The sequence below is a fragment of the Eretmochelys imbricata genome, chromosome 2 (genome assembly GCF_965152235.1).
Source record: "Eretmochelys imbricata isolate rEreImb1 chromosome 2, rEreImb1.hap1, whole genome shotgun sequence".
In the NCBI taxonomy this organism is placed as follows: Eukaryota; Metazoa; Chordata; order Testudines; family Cheloniidae; genus Eretmochelys; species Eretmochelys imbricata.
In genome coordinates this window covers 27,060,347-27,076,296 of record NC_135573.1, presented here as the reverse complement: position 1 = coordinate 27,076,296, position 15,950 = coordinate 27,060,347, and positions in this window count along the sequence as shown.

Below are 15,950 nucleotides of genomic sequence, written 5' to 3'. Positions count from 1 at the left end.
TCAAGCTCAGTCTTGAAGCCAGTTAAGTTTTTTGCTCCCACTGCTCCCTTCGGAAGACTGTTCCAGAACTTCACTCCTCTGATGGTTAGAAACCTTCGTCTAATTTCAAGCCTAAACTTGTTGACAGCCAGTTTATATCCATTTGTTCTTGTGTCCACACTGATGCTTAACATAAGTAACTCCTCTCCCTCCCTGGTATTAATCCCCCTGATGTATTTATAGAGCGCAATCATATCTCCCCTCAGCCTTCTTTAGGTTATGCTAAACAATCCAAGCTCTTTGAGTCTCTTCTCATAAGGGATCATCCTAGTAGCCTTTCTCTGTAACTGTTCCAGTTTGAATTCATCTTTCTTAAACATGGGAGACCAGAACTGCATACAGTATTCTAGACAAGGTCTCACCAGTGCCTTGTATAATGGTACTAAACACTTCCCTATCTCTATTAGAAATCGTCGTCCGATGCATCCTAGGAGTGCATTAGCCTTTTCACAGCCACATTACATTGGCGGCTCACATCCGTCCTGTGATCAGCCAATACACTCAGGTCTTTCTTCTCCTCTGTTGCCTCCAACTGACATATACCCAGCTTAGAGCAAAAATTCTTGTTGTTAGTCCCTAAATGCATGACCTAGCACTTTGCGCTATTAAATTTCATCCCATTTCTATTATTTCAGTTTACGCAGTCATCCAGATCATCTTGTATGATATTCTGATCCTCCTCAGATTGGCAATAACTCCCAACTTTGTGTTATCTGCAAATTTTATTAGCACACTCCCACTTTTTGTGCCAAGGTCACCCATAAAATGTTAAATAACATCGGTCCCAAAGACCAATCCCTGAGGAGCTCCACTAGTAACCTCCCTCCAGCCTGACAGTTCACCTTTCAGTATGACCCATTGTAATCTCCTCTTTAATCAATTCCTTACCCACCTTTCAATTTTTATATTAATCCCCATCTTCTCCAATTTAACTAATAATTTCCCATGTGGAACTGTATCAAATGCCTTATTGAAATCCAGGTACATTATATCTCTTACTTTTCCTTTGTCTAAAAAATCCATTATTTTCTCAAAGAAGGAGATCAGGTTGGTCTGGGATGATCTACCTTTTGTAAAACGATGTTGTATTTTACCTCAATTACCATTCACCTCTATGTCCTTACCTACGTTCTCTTTCAAAATTTGTTCCAAGATCTTGCATACAATGGTGGTCAAACTAACAGGCCTATACTTTCCCAGATCACTTTTTTCCCTTTGTTAAAAATAGAAACTATATTAGTAATTCTCCATTCATTGGATACAATTCCCGATTTTACAGATTCATTAAAAATCCTTACTATTGGGCTTTCAATTTCATGTGCCAGCTCCTTTAATATTTTTGGATGGAAATTATCCAGGCCCCCCAATTTAATCCAATTAAACTGTTTGGAGTTTGACTTCTACCTCGGATGTGGTAATTTCTATCTCTATATCCTCATTTCCATTAGCCACCTCGTAACTACTTCTAAGCTTTTCATTAGCCTCATTAAAAACTGAGGCAAATTATTTGTTTAGGTGTTGGCCATGCCTAGATTATCTTTAATCTCCACACCATCCTCAGTGTTTAACGATCCCACTTCTTTCCTTGTTTTCTTTTTATTTATATGGCTATAGAAACTTTTACTACTGGTTTGCATGGTCCAACTCTGCTTGGCTTTTGGCAGTTCTCACTTTTCCCCTACACTTTCTGACCTCCAAGAGGTAGCGTTCCTTGCTGATCCCTCCCATCTTCCATTCCTTGTAGGCTTTCTGCTTTTGCTTAAATCACCTGTTTGAGATGCTTGCTTATCCAGCTTGGTCTGCAACCCTTCCCTACAATTTTTTTCCCTGTGCTTGGTATGCAGAATTCAGATAGTTTCTGCACTTTAACTTAAAGTAATTCCAAGCCTCCTCCACATTCAGATCCTTGAATTCTTCAGTCCACTTCCCTAACTAATTCACTTAATTTTTTAAATCAAGGACCCTAGTTGCAGATCTATGTTTGTTTATCCTTCCATTTAACTTAAGCTCATGCTCACGGGAACCAAGGTTGTCCCCTACAACCTCTATGTTGTTCCTCCAGTTCCTCTATGAGGCCCTCACTACTCACCAATACCAAATCTAAAATTCCATCACCTCTTGTTGGTTCAGCAACTATTTGGTGAAGAAATCTGTCAGCTATCACATCCAGGAAAATCTGGGTCCTACTATTATTCGTTTACTTGTGCTCCAGTCTATATCTGGGAAGTTAAAGTCTCCCATAATCTCACAATTCCCAGTAGTATTTATTTCACTGAAAACATTAAAGAGGTCTCTATCCATATCCAAATTGGATCCTGGGGGTCTGTAGCATACCCCAAGCACTAGCCCGGGGAACCTCTAGTAACTTTCTTCCCCAAAGTGATTTTGGTCCAAACAAACTCTGTCTTATCCATTCCATCACTTCTAATTTCAGTCGGGCTTATGTTGCTGGGCTGGGTGAAATCTAGGGCCTGTGTTATGCAGGAGGTCAGAGTAGATGATCACAATGAACCCTTTTGACTTTAGGATTTTGCAGGTGTAATTTGGGAAGCCCCTTTGCAAACTTAGCTCATTTTGTTTGGTCTAAGTGTATGGTCTGTGGCTTTCGTTTTCCTATATTTGTTGAAAAGTCAAGTGAGGAGAAGTGTATACTCCATGATGATAAATATTTAATAAGATGAGTCTGCTACCCTACAGAAAAGCAACCACAGCAAGCATCCTTCAGTGCCGGGATTAAATTGATAAATAAAGCTCAGCTGGTGGCTGCAGCAGCTGGAAATGTCTGTTTCGTTACCACTCGTCAATAATACATCTGGTGGCAAGGTTGAAGAAAAGAGACAAACAGCAACAAAAATATATAGTGAAACAGCAGAAAGGAAAATTACACATTCCATGCACTTCCAACAGAAGGGACATTTACATGGGTCAACAATTACAGCATAGATCTGAGATTGTGGCTTTGTCTTCACTGCAAAAAAAGGTGTCTTTTCAGGTCACTCAAGATTGCTACCTCGATATCAAATCCCAGGGGAAACAAGGCACTGTCTTGGTAGACCCCAGATGGGAGGTTTAGAGTCAATCTCAACTAGCAATAGATTGGTGAAAATTAAACAGTGCCTTGTGTTCGGTAGGATTTTATGTCGAGCTAGTTATCTCGAGTTAGCCATCCTGATGTAAAAACATATTTTTTGCACTGAAGACATAAGCCCACATGTGAGGTGCAATCATGACTTCCAGAGTCTGCAGATGCCTCAAAATGTCAGCTGTAAGCAGCCTGAACTGCCCCATTTATCTTGATTGTCTGAGAACCATGAATATGATGATAATTTAAATGTCAACATTGTTAACTGTTTCCCTGCTGATCATCCAGCTAATGTTCTTACCCAATTGCCTCCTAGACTGTTTCAGGTGCCAAAAGCTCAACCAGCTGCCAAAGCCGCTAGACTTCCTCCTGACAATTTGTCCAAGAGCCAAATGCATTTCTTTTACTGATCTGCTGAAATTAAAGAATCAGAAATACCCAGTTAGAATAATTGTGAACATAGCCAGTAAATATATTTCATCACTATGGCTACAAAAACAAAGACTCTTTACAGAAATGCAGTTGCCCAGAGTACAAGAAACAAGAAAAATTGAATGACATACTGACTTCATTAGATTAATAACTGAACTATTTAAGGAAAGATAAGGCAAATAGGATGCACTGATAAAAACTCATGTTTAAACTATTTATGCTAACAATACGGATATTTATTTTAACTCAGTCTGTAGTGCCTCAAATTTGCAGTATTCCCATATCTTTTATATCTGTCACCCTCTGTTTTAATACTTCAGAAAATAACTTGTACCATCAATTCTGCTTATCTTTAATTTAAAAAGAATATTTGGATGCTGGCAGACAAGGTGTCACTCAAGCTAAGGTCCCCATGTGTCAATTTAATACTGATAAATACATGGCTGGAATCAGTCTGGCTCACTTGTGTGTTGCTATTGTTAAAATAGGTATTAGAATTTTAAGAATGTGTTTAGTGTTTAGACTTTATTAAATGTTTGAGAGTTGATTAGTCTCACTTATAAACTCTGTATCCCATACTGTAAGATAATGTTGTAGTGGTTGTATTGTGAATCTCTGTGACTATGTAAATCACCAGACAGAAGAGAGACATTAATTAGTGTGAGGGACTGATCTTCAATAGAAGGTGTTCCCAAAAGGAAAGGCCCTTTGATCCTAGATGGACTATTATATAATGCTGCAACTGGAATTTCCCTACATACCATCAACAAGAAGATAAAAGACGTTTGTCGTTTTGCCCATTCTGTGAAGATGTGTCACGCAAATGGATTCCTCCCATCAGCTGAGTTTGCAGGAGGGGGATAAAACCCATCACATGAAGGAACTAATTATCTCTATGTTGCTTAGACTCTGGGGGACAAGGTTTTTCTAAGCATAAGCAAGATATCCCCTGCTGCTTAAGATATATACATCTTGGAGATTATAGACGCTTCTGTTATCTTTTGAAATTTAAGATTGTAACTCATTTGTGAACTTGTGTTTACTTGCTGTAAACTTGTATATAACTCTCTGTCAAGGTTCCTTCCCCACTCTGAACTCTAGGGTACAGATGTGGGGACCCGCATGAAAGACTCCTAAGCTTATTCTTACCAGTTTAGGTTAAAAACTTCCCCAAGGTACAAACTTTGCCTCGTCCTTGAACAGTATGCTGCCACCACCAAGCATTTTAAACAAAGAACAGGGAAAGAGACCACTTGGAGATGTCTTCCCGCAAAATATCCCCCCAAGCCCTACACACACCCTTTCCTGGGGAGGCTTGAGAATAATATCCTAACCAATTAGTTACAAAATCATCAAAGACCCAAACCCCTGGATCTTGGAACAATGGAAAAATCAGTCCAGTTCTTAAAAGAAGGATTTTATTAAAAAAAAGAAAGGTAAAAATCATCTCTGTAAAATCAGGATGAAAAATACTTTACAGGGTATTCAGATTCAAAACACAGAGGATCCCCTTCTGGGCAAAACCTTAAAGTTACAGAAAACAGGAATAAACCTCCCTCTTAACACAGGGAAAATTCACATAAAACAAAAGATAAACTAATCCGCCTTGCCTGGCTTACCTATACTGGTTGCAATAGTGGAGACTTGGATTAGGATGGGTTGGAGAAGGTGGATTTCTGTCTGGCCTCTCTCAGTCCCAAGAGAGAACAATGTAAACGAAGAGCACAAACAGAAGCCTCCCCCCATCCCTCCCCCCTGCAAGATTTAAAAGTATCTTGTCCCCTTATTGCTCCTTTGGGTCAGGTGCCAGCCAGGTTAGCTGAGCTTCTTAACCCTTTACAAGTAACAGGATGTTGCCTCTGGCAAGGTGGGATTTTATAGCACTGTATACAGAAAGGTGGTAACCCTTCCCTTTATATTTATGACACGCCCCCCAAATCACAGATAGGGTGAAACACTGGCTGGGATTTCTTCCTGGAGCTATAGGAGAAAACAGAGTTAATAAGACACATATATCTCTAAATACACTACTAACTGTATAAAGACTAACAATATTCCCCACATTTTAAGGACGATTTGGACCAGTTGATTCTGGGAAACTTTCATGGGAGAGTGCATCAGCCACTTTGTTAGAAGCTCCTGAAATGTGTTGTATGTCGAAATCAAAATCTTGGAGAGCTAAACTCCACCAAAGAAGTTTTTTGTTATTTCCCTTGGCGGTATGAAGCCACTGTAGCGCAGCATGGTCGGTGTGCAGATGTTCACCATCTCATGTTCACCCCAGCATGGCCAGTAGGATGATTGTGGGCTAAGCTCAAGAGCTTTTCACGGTATTTAGTTGGAACTACCAACTGTCTCTGAGGATGCCAGTTTTCTTGGTGCCCACCAGAAAGAGTTTCTTTGTATAAAAGTCCTCTTTCTACAACAAACCGGGATCGATTAGAAGAGTTGAGAGGCGGTGGGTTGCTCCGTGCCTCCGTCCAAGCACTCTGGAGGCTTTCATCTGCTTCCTGTTTGGCCTGGAACTGTTCCCTTGATGCTGGAGACATCAGTTCCTCACTGGATTGTGGACCTGGGGTTGGTCCCTCTGGAAGCGATGCAGGTGGTGGGGCTGTGTCCATTGATGGTGAACCACTCTCTGCTGGTGCACTATGGGGTATTTCAGGCTCTGGCTGAGCCTCTTGTGTAGGATCATCTGCTGCTGCTGCCAATGCAGGCTCGGTGGTGCCCTCAGGTGTTGGAGCTGTAGACGGGGTTGCAAGCGCTGGACTCAGTGATGGCAATAGTTCTGGTGCTGGTTGCTTCACCATTTTCGGTTCGGGGACTGGCTTTGCCTGGGTCTCTGCCGCAGACTTTGGCATGGGGTCCAGTTCCACCATCTCAGTCTGGGTCTCTGGTAACACAGACTGGACCCTTGTAGCAGGCTCAGAAACAGAGCTAGGTGTGAAGGCTTGCTTAGCCTAGCTGCAGGTGACCATTCCCACCCTCTTGGCTAATTTCACATGGTTGGCCAAGTCTTCCTCCAGCAGCATGGGAATGGGATAATCATCATAGACTGCAAAAGTCCACATTCCTGACCAGCCCTTGGAAACTTGGCTGTAGGAAAATCGAAAGAGTTGGACTTGAAGGGTTGAATTGTTACTTGGGCCTCTGGGTTGATTAACTTAGGGTCCACTGAGGATTGATGGATAGCTGACACCTGCGCTCCAGTGTCCCTCCACACTGTGACCTTCTTCCCGCCCACACTCACAGTTTCCCTTTGCTCTAAGAGTATCTGGGAGGCATCTGGGCCTGAGGTCTTTTGGTGTGACCCCAGCGCAATGAACTGTAATCTGTTGGGGTTCCTGGGGCAGTTGGCCTTCACATGCCCTAGTTCATTACATGTAAAACATCGCCCAGTTGACTAGTCACTGGGGTGAGGTGGGTTGCTGGAGAATGGTGTGGTGGGATGATAAGATTTCTGGAGTTTTCCTTGGGATGTAGGTGGGGCCTTGGGTTGCCTCCGGTGATAGGGTTTTTTTTTTCAGGTTGCCCCTTCTGATATTTGCCCCAACTGCTACTAGTTTTTTTCTTTTCTGCCACCTCCACCCATTTGGCTCCGATCTCCCCCACTTCAATTACAGTTTTGGGCTTCCCATCTAGGATGTACCTTTCTATTTTCTCAGGAACACCCTCTAAGAACTGCTCCATTTGCATTAGGAAGGGCAACTCTTCTGGAAATTTAACACTTGCTCCTGATATCCAGGCATCCCAATTTTTCACAATGTGGCAGGCATGTCAGGTAAATGACACATATGGTTTCCACCTTAGGGCTCTGAACCACTGCCAGGAATGCTCGGGTGTTAGCCCCATGCTGACTCTCGCCTGGGTTTTAAAAAGTTCATAACTGTTCATGTGTTCCTTTGGCATTTCAGCCACCACCTCTGCTAAGGGTCCACTGAGCTGTGGCCTCAGCTCTACCATGTACTGGTTTGTAGAGATGCTGTACCCAAGGCAGGCCCTTTCGAAGTTTTCTAAGAAGGCCTCTGTATCATGGCCTGTCTTGTAGGTGGGGAACTTTCTGGGATGGGAAGTGGGACCTGGAGAAGGATTGCTAGAGTTGGTTAGTATATTCTGCTGAGCCCTTGCCTTCTCCATCTCCAGTGCATGCTTCCTCTCTTTTTCTTTCTCCTCCATAGCTCTCTTGTGGGCAGCTTCCTCTGCCTCCATGCTGGCTTTTTCTGCCTCCATATCCAAGCGCCTTAAGGCCATCTGTCTATCATGCTCTTTTAGTTTCTCTTCAGCTTCAAATCTGGCCAGCTCTAGTTTATTAGCTGCTTCACTGATAGTCATTTTCCTGCTTTCTTGTGCTTAACTCTAGCTATACCCGAGAGTTAGAGGGAAAAAAAAGTGTGAATTTCCCTGCAGGAGGTTAACTACCCTGCCTTTAGGTAGAGAAAACTCCAGCTCAAAAAAGAAAAATCCCTTTGTAAAAAAACTAACACCTCTGTCTCCAGGCAAAGAGACAGAAAACTCTCTAGCTGCTCTCAGCTCCTCTTCAGGTCTGTGCTTTTGGTTCAAAATGATCTCTGGTTCAAAATGATCCCACCCCTCTGCCACCATGTCAAGGTTCCTTCCCCACTCTGAACTCTAGGGTACAGATGTGGGGACCCGCATGAAAGACCCCCTAAGCTTATTCTTACCAGCTTAGGTTAAAAACTTCCCCAAGTTTTTACAAACTTTGCCTTGTCCTCGAACAATATGCTGCCACCACCAAGCATTTTAAACAAAGAACAGGGAAAGAGACCACTTGGAGACGTGTAGGGCTTGGGGGCATATTTTGGGGGAAGACGTCTCTGAGTGGCAAGGGGACTCTCTGTGACTCCCTGTTTAGACTGTTACAGTGCCTGAGGAGTTTACACTTGAAAATTGATTGGTGAAATCGACATGTAGAACTCACAACCTATCTGGGGTTTGTGCCCGGGTTCCTAAAAGTCATGCTTTTGAGTCACTGCCAGCAGCATTACAAATATCAATTAAAAATGTAACTATAGATGTAAGTGTAAAATAAATTAAATTTAATATCAAGGTAAATAACAGAAAGCACATTCCATTTTTTATTTTCATATTTAATGCAATAAAACTCACAATTCTTTTTATTTCCCTGAAGCTGTCCTCCAGTTTCCAGCACCAGTGTGCTCCAAAAGCCTTTACTATTATCTTTTACTATTTCTATTAGGTTGCACTATATAGCAATTAGGCCACCATTATGTACAGTGTGCAGCACAAATACAAGAAAAACAGAGTCACTGCTGCCCCACAGAGCGCTCGCTCTTTCTCACACACACACATGGCCCAGTGTACACATAAAACTTAGGTCAACATAACTATGGTGCTCAGGGGTGTGAAAAATCCACAGCCCTGAGCAGCGACACCAACTTTCTAATGTGCTGGGGGGTGCTCAATCTCCTTGCTCTTCCCCAGGCCCCGCCTCCACCTCACCCCATCCTCCAAGCCCCCAACCCCCGCCATACCCCACCCCCGCCTCTTCTTGCCCCATTTCACTCCCTCGCCCGAGTGCGCCCTGCTCTGGCTCTTCCCCTCCAGCGTCTCTTGTACACTGCAGAACAGCTGATCACGGAGGATGGGAGGTGCTGGGAGGGAGAAGGGAGCTGGCAGCCGTGCGTGCTCCAGCCGTGAAGCACCCATGGAGTTGGTGCCTATGGCCCTGAGAACTATGGCTATGCCGACCTAACCCTCAGTGTAAACACAGCTAGGTTTCCATACAGTTCCCATAGAGTAGACACGGCCACACACACAGGCCAGCATTTTTAAGAAGTCACCACATTGCGTGCATGTGGGAAAGTGTGGCCATAATTATCTTCATGGGGGCTGTTGTGAGCTGAGTAGTTCTGAAAACCCAGCCCTTATTTAGGCTCAATCTTGCTCTAATTTGGAGAACTCCGCTCTTGAAAATCTGGTCCTGAGTTCTTTTGAAAGTGTTTCCCAAGATGAGAAAACATGTGGATACAGCAAATAAATGGAGAGAGAACAAGATAAATACAGTGAAACAACCCTGATTAGTTTCACTGGAGCAGGGGCCATCTTTTCAGTCCTATCTTTGTACAACACAATGCGGGTTTGATCTATGGCTGGGACTCATACACACTACCACAATACAAATAATAATAGTAGTCAAAGGTTCAGCACGCCAACTGCCCATCCATGGAGCCCAACTACGAAATTTAGGTCAAGCTTCCTCAAAGTTCTTAAGTATAATATATCTCACTGTCAGGAAGGATTTCCATAATATTCATCTCTTCACTTCTAGCCATACACCCTTGTGCCACCCTTAATAATTCCTCTAAATCTATAGTCTGTGGAGTGACTATTGACTATGGCCCTAAAAGCTCACGCGTTTTTTTAAAAAGCAAGAAAATTGTACCAGGTCTTAGCAGATAAATTGTAGGAACAGCAATTTCTCTATTCAAATTTTAATTCTCTTTTCATTTAACACCACAGACATAATGGATTCAAGAGAAAAAATGGAGTGCTAAAAAATAGTATTAGAAAGCCTCTCTTTCATACTTGGCTGTTCCTAACCACATATTGATTTCTTTGTTCTGCAAGTGAGTAAGATAGCCTTGTGACAGAGTAATAGGACCCTGCAGTCAGCATTAATGGGGTCGACCTAAAATTATTGAAAAACATGGTAACATTTCCCCCCCCAAAAAAAAAGAAAAAAAAAAGTTAAATATAGGCAACAAATTCCTCAGTAGTTTACCTTTTTTTCTTTTTTCCTCCTTCCCCCCCCCCCGCCCATAAAAGGAAATGTGCTGTAAGGATTAGACAAATTGCAGCTGCAGTAAATTCAGATGAACAGCAATAATCTAAATGAAAGGCTCTGCTCCCTACCAAAAAAAAAAAATAGAAACTATTCCAGTACACAAGCAGCAGCCTTCTAATCCATCTACTTTTCAAGTTAATAACTTATAACCTCCCATTTCTAGCTACTTTTGAAAAACACTTAATTCAAATATAAAAAAAAAATTCCCAGTATCACATACAACTAAGTCATCTTGTGCTCAGATTTCATTCACTCTGACCAGTTAAGCTTCTTTGGACCTGGTCAGCCTCTGAATGGGAGACATCTAAAGAAAGCGTGTAGAGCTGCAGGGAGTATTGTGCATGACTCAGCAGATGGTACTCTTCCTCTGAGTCATTTCTGAAGCCGTGTCCCTGAATGCTGGTAGGAGGCACTGTGCTGCTGATGGAGGTGCCATATTGTGGATACAGTATATAAATAAGATCTTGATCCCTGTGGTCATTAAAGACACCACATAGCCTCTTGCAAGAGGATTTGTGCTAGCACCAGGATCCTGACTAAATTCAGGTATATACAATCCAACTGCCAAAATAAATAAATACATACATAAAAATTCTAGAACTTTTGACTGGACAAAATTGTCACTTCCTGCCCAGCATGGTTAAGATCCATTGTTGCACACTGTTAAACAGTAGCTGTGTTTCGCTCCAGAAGGAGCTCCACTTCAGTAATGAATAGAACGAGTTTTGTGTGTAATCTGTTACATTTGTAAAAGGTGTTGGGCATTCTTCGAGATACGAGGTACAATATAAAGTTAATCTCAGAAGCATGGCCAGTTGTTTATTAATCTGATTTCATTTTGTTTAGGTACATAGATAAGTCTTAGTCAGTATTGCAATCTCTGGGCTTTTCATTTTACATCTAGTAATTAAGGAATTTGTAAAATATCTATATCTAGCTGTGGGAATATGGTATTCTCCTCAGAAATATCAGCTAGGAAACTAGAGGAAAGCATAAGAGGCATTAACAGTACTTAACTGGAAAAGAGACTTGTGCAGCAACCAGTTGCAAAATGGCCACTATAGGATTACTGCTGCTTGATTCTGTTTCTGCCAACTTTAGGGAGCCAGTCTCCAGAGAAGCATGATGTGGGAGAAAAGTTCCTATAAGAGAACAGCCTGTACAAGTGAGAGTTGACAGAGTTTAACAATAAACAATCCTAGTCTGTTCCATATCTTTCCATGAGAGTTTTTCCATGCCCTTTGTCACCCTACTGAAATCCCCTCTAGTTCTACCGTGAGATGGGGTGCCCCGTTCTGCCCACAGTGTACTAGTACATACTGCCATGATGTCACCCTGTCTCTAGGCTATGTAAAATGTCAGTTGATACTATACTGATTATCTTGTTTATTTTAATATTTAATTAATTTAAAAATCACTTTGTTTTGTAAATTTGCCAATTTATTCCATAACATTGTAGAATATGCAAAAGACCAGGGCACAACCATAGAAGGCAGGGGATCTGGCTGCAGCCATTGGATGCCCCTACCTCCACCATTGCACAAATTGCAGTGGCTTGTATAGGACAATGTTTTTTTGTCCCAATGAGGAAGGTCTGTGTCTGTTAAGAATAAGGAGTACGTACATTATTGTGCAGCCCCTATGTCTAAAACAAGCAACGTGTTATGTCGTATGTGGGTCTATATAAATACTGCATATAAAAATATCCATGACAATAGGATCTTAATTGGCTTATGCTGTGTGCCAGAATATTAAAGTCAGAAAACACAGCCAAGCTCTTCACAGCTTCTCTTGTAAATATCTTAAACATCTTGCATAAATGGTTTTGCTTCCCCTGGGATGAGTAAAGGAGCACGGCTCTAGGGAATAACAGCTGAACTACTTCAGCTACACAGAAAATCCATTTGATCTTCAGGAGCTGATAGAAAAGGTCAGCCATGAAAGCAAAAGGAGTGAAAATTAATTAGAGCAAAACAAAGCTTGTTTTTAACAGACACACAGAGATCTCATCAGTGAGTGAAGGAAGCCCTGTTGAACAGGTGCAGATTAGTGTCTTACATGCATGGAGTTCTGCAGTCTGTGTCAGACTCTGAGGCAGGAGCTCCTGATTTCTATGCTCTGGCTGTTCTCAAGTCTGTTGCCGATTCCGTAGTAATATGGGGGAAACAAAATCAATATGTTTTTATTTAATTCAGAATGAAAGGAAACAGTATAGCATCAAACAGTATATATGTTTATTGTGGTAGTTTTTGGAAGTTGATGGGAAATCAGGACTTTTACCAATGGTTTTTAAATTGGGTGGAAGGTGGGTTTAAACTGGTCTGTCATCTGACAACTGGGGAGATAAATTCAGAGCTTTGGTCACAGCAAGAGGGGGTTAGAGTTTTGAAAATGCTGTTAGAGTTTTTAATCACTGCATTCAGGGTTGGAAGAGGAAAGGCAGCATGGAGGGGGGTTTGGAGCTATGATCAATGGGTGACACTATTTCTCTATAGCACATGCCAGACCAAACCTCTGCTCCTGCTCAGAACTGGGTGACTGCTGCTTATATCTGCCAGCTGATACCGTAATGTGGCCTCCAACCACAGGAGGGCAAGGCAGTTCAAAGGAAGAGGTGCACGCAGCGGCAGGTACAAGCTCAGCTCAGGCTATTTGAAACTCTTTTATTCTGACACTGTGTTAAGAGCTCATGTAACTAAAGAGCTGCACAGAGGAAGCCATTTGCAAGCCATTTGCACAGCCACAAGACGTTTTACTGGTCTTATGAAAACCAGGAACTTTGTTACATATTCTTCAGGGCCATCTATTGGCATTTCATCTATTAACTATTTCCATGTATTCAAACATCTCTCATAACAGTAATTACCACAGAAATATGCAGTCAGGGTGGAGAAGACCACACCCTGAAGTGGCTTGAACATAGCTGCTGCATTCCAAGGAACTTGACTATGCATGAAGTTTTGGAGAAATAGATTTCAGTCTTGGTTCAACCTACAGCAGGACTGAAGTCATTATTGACACAGTCTGTGTTCAGAGGCATCACTGTATTTTCGGACAGGTCACTCCCTCAATCAGTTATTCATATTTAGGCTCGCCTTTGAATATTTATGCCTGAGAAAGCAGATGCACAGGACTTTCAAAACCTCATGAGGCAAGAAAAGCAAATTTCTTACTCCCATTTTTATGATCTTCCTTTGTCTTGTTATGCCATAATAAGAATGCACTGTATGAGGCCATAAACAATGTTTGCAGCTATCAAATACCTTTGCTTCCCTTGGGCATTTAAGCACCTGTGAAAGCCACTTATTGCCTCGTATACTCCTTCTCCATCAACAAAATGTCCTCTAATCAGTCTCTACAGAAAGGAAATAAATGGCTGATAATGTTCAAAGGGTTGAATTAACTTTTATTTGAACACCTCGTGCATTATGATCCATTTTACTTCAATACGTTGAATATCAGCAATATTTTGACTGACTGCCTATTCTATTTTTGCTTTAAAACATTTGCGCTGTATTAAGAGGGCACCTAGAACTCACTTTCAAACCATACTTTCCCCTTGGTTTGGAGAACAGACTAGCACAATTTACCTATTGTTATGCCATTCAGATGCTCTGTCATCTAACAAATGAAGATAAATGCTATGAGCCAAATTCTTAGATTCACAGATTTTAAGGCCCGAAGAGACCACTAGATTATCTAGTCTGACCTTCTGTATAGCACAGACCATAGAATTTCAGCTATTTACCCCTGCATTGAGCCCAATAACTTGTATTTGAATGAAGCATTACTTCCAGAAAGCCATCCAGGCTTGATTTAAAGAAATAAAGAGATTGAGACTTTACCACTTCCCTTGGTAATTTCTTTCAATGGTTAACCACCCTCCCAATTAAAAATGTGCATCTTTTTTGCAGTCTGAATTTGTCTGACGTTAACTTCTAACCATTGGTTCTTGTTATACCTTTCTCCGCAAGATAAAAGAGCCCTTTAGCACCTGGTATATTTTTCCAGTGAAAGAATTTATACACCATAATCAAGTCACCTCTTGATCTTCTTCACGTCTTGATCAAGCCACTAGGCTAGACTAGGCCTTATCTGTCTACTGCCAGAAGGCTAGCATCCAGCTGCCTCTTCTTGATTTTTCAGAGAGCAGCCAACTGGTCCACTTACCCAGAGCCTGCTTTTTTCAGGGATGCTGCCCGATATACGTCATCTTCCCCCTGCCTTCAAAATCCTAGGAGATATCTTCTTGGGTAGATATTTCAAACTCCTTACTCCCTGCATATTTAATAATTGGGCTGGAAAGACTTCTCTAGATCTTGCTACTACCACTTACCTGACCCTATAACTCATTTTTGGAATTCATCATGGAATTAGAAAACTTTGAGATCACAGGCTCTGTCTATATTAGAGTGGGTGGTTCTGTCTTAACTCGAGTTAACTGATTGCCAGTTAACTCGAGTTACTTGCCGTGACTGTAAATACTAGTCAACTCTAGACATTCTATAAATGCTTGGGTAAACCATAAATGCCTGCATCCTGAAACAAATGTTTGTGAAATGCTTAAATTAGCATTTACAAATGTCTTAGCTAATTCTAATTAATCTGCAAGCAATCAGTGAACTCAAATTACAACAAGAGCATAATCTAAACTAGATATATCCATAGTGGGAGGTCCAGTCAAGTCTTCATCAATTTTTGAATAAACCTGGAAGAGAAGTTATTTTCTTCACTGACATCAAATTATGTTATTTTAATTTAAAATATTGAAGGAAAAAAAGATCTTGGGGAAATTAAAGAGACAGGCAATAGATATAAAAAAGATTATAACACCTACTGTTTGAGTAGTACCCAGGGATCCATCTAGCCATGAATTTCTGGTGATATCCAGGAACCAAATAAAATTATTAAAATTCTTGGCATCCTGATATGTCTAGAGAGGTTTATTACCTGTGGTTTCTTAGAAGACAAATATCTATGGGAGGAAGAAATCTTGGGGTTCGTACTTGCTGCCTCATGGAGAGAAGGCCTGTGCTAAAAGGAGTCTCTCATCAGGGCCGGCTCTAGGTTTTTTGCCGCCCCAAGCAAAAAAATTTTGGGCTGCCCCCCACCCCAGCCCTGGGCTCTACCCCCTTCTCCCCTGTTGCCCCAGCCCTGGGTTCCTCCCCCCCCCACACCCCCTGCCATCCCAGTTCTGGGTTCTCCCCCTTCCCCCCCACCAGTGCCCTCCCCCGACAGCACCCCTCTGCCACCCCAGCCCTGGGCTCTCACCCCCCCCCACACCGCACCCCCCTGCTGCCCCAGCTCTGGGTCACTGGTAACTCACTCCCAGGGTGGGTCATCAGCATCCCACTCATGACACTAGCGAGGCGGAGGCTGCATCCACCTGACTCCTTCCTGGTGCCCAGGGAGGCCCTGACTCCGCCCGCTCCTCCCTCGCCTCCAGCCAGTCCGGCGCTGGCAGGGTCAGTGTAAGCAGCAGGGCTCCCAGGCCATGCCTGAGCCCAGGGTCCCTCCAGCCGGGGCTCTCGCCTCCAGGACCAGCTGGGAATCAGGAGGGCAGAGCCAGGG